Raw genomic sequence first — 8,016 nt, 5'->3', positions numbered from 1 at the left:
CCAGCAGACGATGTTACGAATGACGCGCAAACTCCTAGGCCGGCCCAAAATACCTAAACAAAAGGCCAGAAGGGTGATCCAATCTTCGACCGGAAGGCCTTGCTAAAGAGGAACAACGCTCGCTTCTGACTCCGGCCCGTCTCTTCGATCGGAAGGCCTAGCCAAACACCACTTCCGACTCTGACCCGCTTCTCCGACCGGGAATGCGTTGAACCCCTACTTACAGCTCCTCTCCGACTGGCGCAATTAGAGCCGACTGGGACCAACCGACCGGAGACGCCCGCTCGGTAAGGACCAGAAAATGGACGAAGAAAGTAAGGTAGGGCACTTAAGTCAACCGCAATACCAAGGACCATACCCTGTACACCTACCAGACAGTACCCTATGACCTTTCTGGCATGACAGAACCCAAGCAGTGTTGTAGGCGCCGACATTTTTCCTACAGTGTTGTGGGCGCCATCAACTCCCATACCAGATAAACACGGTAAGACTCCCCCCACATGTCTCTGGGCATCAATAGTGTTGTGAGCGCCTGCATTTACCGTACCAGACGAACATGGTAAAACCCCCTGCAAACCTCTAGACATCAACAGTATGGCAGGCACCGCCGTCTGCCATACCAGAAGAAGACGACGCAACCTCCCACATGCATCTGACATTAACAGTGTTATGGGCGCCTACAATCATCTTGTACCCGACGGCGTGGGCAACAAGACTTAGCATACATACACTCTCTCCCTTGTAAGGCCATCCCCTTCATCTATAAAAGGGGATGCGCTCTCTCCCAACTGATAGATCGATCAGTTCACTCACACACCACAACAGAACGACTAGGTTCAAACCTTGAGCACACGCTCGAACACATAGCACATAGCAGAGCTCCCGTCACTCTCGGTCCTTCAGACCAGAGTCCTATCGGACCTCTTGTACCCCCATCTTTCTTCATTCTGTTTGTAACCATACAACAAACTTTGAGCACCTGGACTCAGGAATAAAGTCACCGACTGACTCAAACTAGACGAAGGACACGTTGCTTGAACCAGTATAAACCATGTGTCATTGAGTGCTATGCCACCTCCGATCACAACGTACAGCAAAACTACAAATATTTACGTGTTGGTCACTTTATGCACCGACACTTAGCGCACGTTAGAGCCCCTGTCACTCTCAGCCCTCCGGTTCAAAGTCCGACCGGGCCTTTAACACCCTCTTCTTATTCTCACTCGTTTGTAATCCCACAGCAAACTTCGAGCACCTGGGCTCAGGAATAAAGTCTCCGACCGACTGAAACTGGACGTAGGGCACGTTGCCTGAACTAGAATAATCGAGTGCTATGCCACATCCGATCACAACACACGATAAAACTACAAATATTTACTTGTCGGTCACTTTTCACACCAAGAGCAAGTTTCTGCTAACACTATATAAGTAAACACTAAAAAAGATTATTGTGATGTATTTTGTCCCTTAGCTATAATTTTTTGTGATGTCTTATGCTAAAGTTCTATGCAGTTTTCATTTTTTATCAGGTAGTACAAGTACTCGCTTTCGGGGATGATGGGCACGGCGCTCCTCATCCAACCGAACGCTCTCCTGTCCCATCCTCAATTTGGCGCCAAAACACTCATTCAGCGAGTGGCACATGAGGAAAATAAAATTTTAGCTCGCTTCTCTAGTCTGAGGGTATTTAAGTCTTTTCGTAGCTCAGTTTGGCATCGTTAGCATCCAATGTGGATGGAATGGTATGGAGGACAAAAAAAATTCGACCAATGGCACCTGTGACCGCTTAAACTTTTTAATGGCTTGTGGATAATTACAAACTTTTATAATGGCACACATGTAAAAGCTTCTTCATTATAAGGTAACAATTAGTATAAGCATGAGAAATGTGTTGATTCCACTAAAATTTATGGGTTGAACTCATCGTGCATCAGCTCATGAAGCACGTCTGCACGTGGTGACTCCACAAACCAAACACACTAAATTCTATTTTTTTATACATGTATAAAGTAGTATATACGCTCTCGAAGCAAACTATGTCCGATACTGATTTATTCTCTTTTTTTCGCTGCTTTTAATGGACGGGACTGATTTATTCTTTTTTTCCTGCTTTTAATTAATGTACGAGACTGATTTATTCATGCAACGGAGAAGCAGGGCGCTGCCAAATGCCAACTCGTCGGTTCCATTCCATCCTTGGATTTGTCGCTCGGTCGCCGGCCGGCCTGGTTCCTCTCTTGGTTCTTTCTTCCGCGTAGCCCAACAAGGAGAGAACAAAACAACCGCCCTTGCACTGGATCCATCACAATCACAAGAACGGCAGCAACAAGGCCGCCACAGAGACGCGATCCCCGCCGTCTCCCCGCTCGCCCGCCTTGTTCACTCGGTGCGCTCTCGCACTACACGTGCCATGCCGCATGCAGCGAGGAGGAGCCGCCGCTGTTAGCAAGCGACGATGGAGATGGCGAGCGCGCGGAGGAGGGCGAAGCTGCCGCAGGCGGCCGGCGGTGGCGGCGGAGACCAGCAGCTCGCGCTGTGGGCCGCCTGCGTGCTCCTCTCCTCCCTCTCGCTGCTCATCGCCGCCGCTTCCTCGGGCCTCGGCGGCGCCGCGAGGCTCACGCTCACGCTCACGGCCGGCCGGGACCGGGAGGCCGGTGCGCTCGTGACGATGGCAACCGGCGCCGCCGCCGTTCGCGGCGCGGCAGGCGACGGCACGAGATACTGCGATGAGGACGACGACCTGATCGGCAGCATGTCCGTGGACGGGGAGTGGGTGCTGCGCGACGCCGCCGAGTCCGAGCGGCACTACGGGCCCGGTCAGTGCCCGTTCGTCGACGAGGGGTTCCGGTGCAGGGAGAACGGCAGGCCGGACGGCCAGTACGCCGAGTGGGCATGGCGGCCGAAGCGCTGCGCGCTGCCAAGGTTCCCAACTCCCAAGCTTGCATGCATATCTATCTATTGCACCTAGGAATGAAGCCGTGCGCACGCGGCTTCGTCCTCGTTCTCAGTTCTCACTACCTTGATCATGATCTTCATCATATGGACTATGGAGTACGTATATGTATATCAGATTCGACGCGGCGAGGCTGCTGGGGATCCTCCGGAACCGGCGGCTGGTGTTCGTGGGCGACTCCATCGGGCGGAACCAGTGGGAGTCCATGCTGTGCATGCTCGCCTCGGCCGTCGCCGACAAGGACGGCAAGCAGGGCGGCGCCATATACGAGGAGAACGGGAGCCCCATCACCAAGCACAAGGGCTTCCTCTCCTTCAGGTTCCGCGACTACAACTGCACCGTGGAGCACTACCGGTCGCCGTACCTGGTCCGCCGCGGGCGCCCGCCGCGCAGCTCGCCGAAGCATGTCGTCACCACGCTCCAGCTGGGCGCCATGGATCCCAGGGCTCCCCAGTGGAAGGACGCGGATATCTTGGTGTTCAACACGGGCCACTGGTGGAACCAGGAGAGGCTACACCAATTGTAAGTCCGCACTGTCACGGCCTAAACTCTTTTCTCTCTCTCGCTCAAGAGAGAATGCCACGGTCTAATAAATTGCACACTGCAACGATAATCCACTCTCTGATGGAAGAATAATACAGAATCTAGAGGATTAATTAAGAGAAGAAGTAAGTAAAAAGGTTTGGGAAGAACTTATATATTAAGGCCTCACTCGGATGTTGTCGGATGTCGGATTCACCTCAATTCATACGTGTTTGGGTGAAATTTATTTAAGTTCCACTTCAACTCACCCCAACACATGTGAATTGATACGAATCCGAGTACATCCATCCAAACAATGCCTAACGTGGGGCAGATTAAGATGAAGAGGGGGTTAGGGTTCGAGTTATTACATCTCATGCTCATTTGTGTCTGTTGCTTTGGTACTCCTAAATACTATAAGCTGATCCGTTTTATTTAATTAGATAAGATGGTTCAGATCATCTATTATTTTCGAAGAGATAATAGATGAAATATATTTTATTTAATTTGAAATAGTTCATATAAGGAAAGTTTTGTATAGAAAAAACATTTTTATTCTAATCGGTGCATGCTATATTATTTTGATGCATATGCATGCGTGATGATCTCTATTATTTTGCTAGTCATTAATATAATCCCTAAATTAGAGGATTCAGAAGCTGTTTAATTTGTTTCCTTTTTCTGGCGCACCAAGTGATCTATTTTCTTTTGCATATCATTAATATAATACCGAGAGATTGAAGTTGTTTGTTTCCATTTACTGGCGCACCAACCGAGGGAAGAGCCACAGTCTTTTATTTTTCTTCCGAGATTTGGGGATTTTGCAGTTTTTTTTTTATTTTTCTACAAGGTTATTTTTTTACTTAATTAATTTATAATAAAATCTAAAAATCAATAGTCCAGTTTGCTTCGAGTATTACCTCCTACTTATGAGATAATGTGAGCACCGTAGCATTGTCCATACCTATTACAATGGGTCAGGCTAGCGTCCGGCCATCCGGTCCTAGGCCCACGTCCAGACACAGCTCCCCACGCCTCGCGTCTGCTCCGTGCCGCATGCCCCGCTCGCTCGGATTCCGCGCCGCTCGAACGACTCGCCCTACCCAGGCACCCACCCCCATGTGGGCCCACGTCGCCCGAACATCACCGGCATTGAGAAGAGGAGACACCAAGGCGAGAAAGGAGATGCAACACATGACCTACTTTTAAAACATCCAAATAAAAACATTGCAACATACATTCGAAACAGTTAAAACACTTGCAACATACATCTGAAACACTTATAAAAATACCTGAAAAACGCTTGAAAAAGCTATTGCAAAATATATGCAACATCCGATGAAACACATTCAACATATGCAACACCCAGATAAACACAAATTGCAACACACGTTTAAAAAAACAGATGAAACATTGGGAATAAAAGCTTGCAACATATGTGCACAACCATTGCAACATAAGCAACATCCCGATCTACTTTTGCAACATCTCCATATGAAACAATTGCAATATACTTATGAAACATCTGAAATAATTGAAACATGCGTTTTTCACCCTTCTTTCGGATGACGCAAAGTAGAGTGGGGAATGGCCGGTTCCGGCCAGCCTACGGCCGAGGATGGTGGCACGACATGACAACGGTCAGCTGCGCCTGCGCCTGGCCTGGTCTGGCCACTCTGGATCTTTGATGTCGTGAACTGAGGACGAGCATCGCAGCGGCGCCGACGTCAAAGCCGCCATGACCTTCTGGTGGGGAATGGCGGCGTGGCAGCACCTCGGCACCATGTCGACACGGTGGGGACGGGGCATGGCGCTCAGCTGCGGGGCACGGGGCACGATGCATAGGGGTGGGGATGGGGCACCTCGCTGCGTGGGATGGGGCGCAGCGAGCTGGAGCGTGCGTGCGCAGCGGTAGACGCGGCGCGGGATGGGGGCGCTGCGTGACGTGCGGCGGTGAGGCGGAGAGGAGGCGCGGTGAAGCGGCGACGCGAAGGGAAGCGAGTGGGGATTGGGGATTTCTGTTTTTTTAAGAAGGTGGGGGATTTCTAAGGGAGCAGGCCCGTTGCCTGTTGGGCCCGCATCGCATTGGCCCACGAAACAGGGTATTAGCGTATTACAATCAGATTGCGTACAACATTATTGACTTATTGTGGGAAGTGAAAAGAGGCTAATGGGAAAAGAAACACTGGGCTCTTTAATAGTAATTCTTAGGTATAGATATATCGTTAATTAACCAGGGGCTAATTCTTTTTTGAAGGTAGTAACAGTTGTTAATTTGTTTCTCCTGTATGTACTGACGACGTACGTACTGCACGTGTGGTGAAATATATGAAGAGGATGCTACTTCGAGGACGGCAAGACGGGTTCGGCTGAACATGAGCGTGGAGGACGCCTACCAAAGGGCGCTGAATACGCTGCAGAAATGGGTCCAGAAGGAAGTAAACACCACAAAAAACACTGGTCGCCCTCCGAACATACTCACCGGCACATGTAGGGTACGTATACATTACATTACATACGGTGATCGATCGAGCAGCTTGCATGGCTTGCTTGCTTCCTACTACTGCTTAACTTGTAGCTGGTGGCTGGTGCCGGCCGTTGGTGGCGCATGCAGGGCTTCCAACGGCGGTGGAGGCGGGTGTGGCAGGGAGACGGTGCCGGAGCTGAACACGTCCAGGATCGCGCTGCACCGGTGGCCGGGCCTGCTGAACCCGAGCCCGGCTTTTATTGAAGCAGCGGCGAAGAAGAAGAAGAAGCGGCGGCGGCAGCAGGTGATGCATGTCCTGAAACGTGGACCCTGATGACGGCGCAGCGGCGAGACGGCCACCCGTCGGTGTACAACGTCGTCCGCCTCCCGTCGCCGGCGGGGTGCAGGCGCAGCAGGAGCAGGTGATGAGGGCGGCGGACTGCAGCCACTGGTGCCTGCCCGGCGTGCCGGACGCGTGGAACGAGCTCCTCTACGCTTTGATTCTACGTAGTAGTATCTCAGGAGTAGCAGGAGGCTACATACACAGAGATTCAGAGAAGGCGTACATGGGTCATGCACGGCCGGTGTATCTCTCGAGGTGATTGTCATCCCCATCGTGAAGAGGTATGTCGCGCGCGCGTGGACGTCGATGAGTGAACGAACAAATAATTAAAGGAGATAGACTTAATAAGAAATGTTTGATGATGTAACAAAGCGATCATCATAAAGAAAAATGGAGTTTCTAGTTGAGTTGATTCTTGATAACAACACTACTTTCATGCATATACTAGAACGCGGGTGCAGCTTTGCCGCGCCTTCCTTTTTGATTACGCCCAGTGGCAATAAGAATATATGTGTAGTGATGAGAAACTCAGTAATTTTTTTTGTTCATTTTATGATTTTTATGTATTTTCGAGACCTTATCATCATGAAGGTATAATTTTATTTGCCCCTTAAAAGCATAGTGTCGGTGTTTTGGACCGACGGATCTCAACCAACTAGTGAAAGTGACTACTGCGTGCCCCCTAATCCGGATGGTGATGCAAAGAGACACAAGGGTTTATACTGGTTCGGGCAAATAAGTGCCCTACGTCCAGTCTGATGAGAGCGATCTTGTATTCCTTGCACCGAGGTGCCTGTAGTAGGGATTTAAAAGCTGGCGAGAGAGAGAGAGCTTGTCCTAGGTCTCTGCGTGGAGCGGCGTGGGTTGCTTGAGATGTTGATCTCAGATAGCGGGAGAGTGTGCGTATTACAGAGTGTTGAGCGTTGCAGGAGCGTGCGTGCCTGAGTATACGTGAGTCTGTCTGCGCGTGAGCGTGTGCCCCCTAGAAGCGGCCCTGGTCGCTCCCTTTTATAGTTGAAGGGGGGCACAGGGGCGATACATGTGTTCGCTACGTGGCGTTTTGTGAGCGGAGGCGGTATGCCGAGCCCTGTAGCTCGTCACTGTGGCGGCATGGTCGACAGAGCGGTCTTGTCCTCGATGCACTGGAGCGATGCGCCGGTCACGCCTGATCCCGTGCGACGTGGGAGCTCTTGTGATGACTTGACGCAGGTCATGGCACAGACTATGGACGACGTGTCGGTCGCTGTATGTCGACAACGTAGAGAGCCGAGGCTCCGTCGGTGCAGAGGCTGAATCATTGTGGGGGGCTCGGCGGGCGCGAGTCCCGAGGCTACAGGGGTGCAGAGGCGGGTAGCCGAGGCTCGGAGGGAGCAGTTGGTCTTTTATGCTGATTCCGAGGCTACAGGGACCCGGACATGACTCTCCACGCCGCACTGTCCTTGGAGCAGGCAGGGTTAGGCAGCATAGTGCCACATAGGTGTCAATCGTGGGCACAGTGCCGAGCACAGCGGCCAGTAACCCCTACTCCGTCCTGTCCTGGGCGGCATGGCGTTGATGCGACTCCCATCTTGTTGGTCACTCCGCTGTGTTGAGCCGTCGTTCGGCTGATGTTATGGGAGTGGTTGGTCGCGTTAGTTGGACGTGACGTCTCGGTCGAGGCGGTGATGACGGGGTAGCTGCCGAGCCGGCCTCGAGTGAGGCGGAGAATCGGCACCTCGTCCGAGGCCTTAC

General features: G+C 51.5%; 1 pseudogene; it reads left to right on the top strand.

Moving 5' to 3' along the window:
• Positions 1–2,281: 2,281 nt before the first annotated feature.
• Positions 2,282–6,540, top strand: LOC136534501 (protein trichome birefringence-like 11; annotated as a pseudogene).
• The last annotated feature ends 1,476 nt before the right edge of the window (positions 6,541–8,016 follow it).

This window comes from Miscanthus floridulus, unplaced genomic scaffold, assembly GCF_019320115.1.
Source record: "Miscanthus floridulus cultivar M001 unplaced genomic scaffold, ASM1932011v1 os_2011, whole genome shotgun sequence".
NCBI classification, from domain to species: domain Eukaryota; kingdom Viridiplantae; phylum Streptophyta; class Magnoliopsida; order Poales; family Poaceae; genus Miscanthus; species Miscanthus floridulus.
Note: the sequence above shows the minus strand (reverse complement) of the source record. Positions and strands in the feature narration are given on the sequence as shown.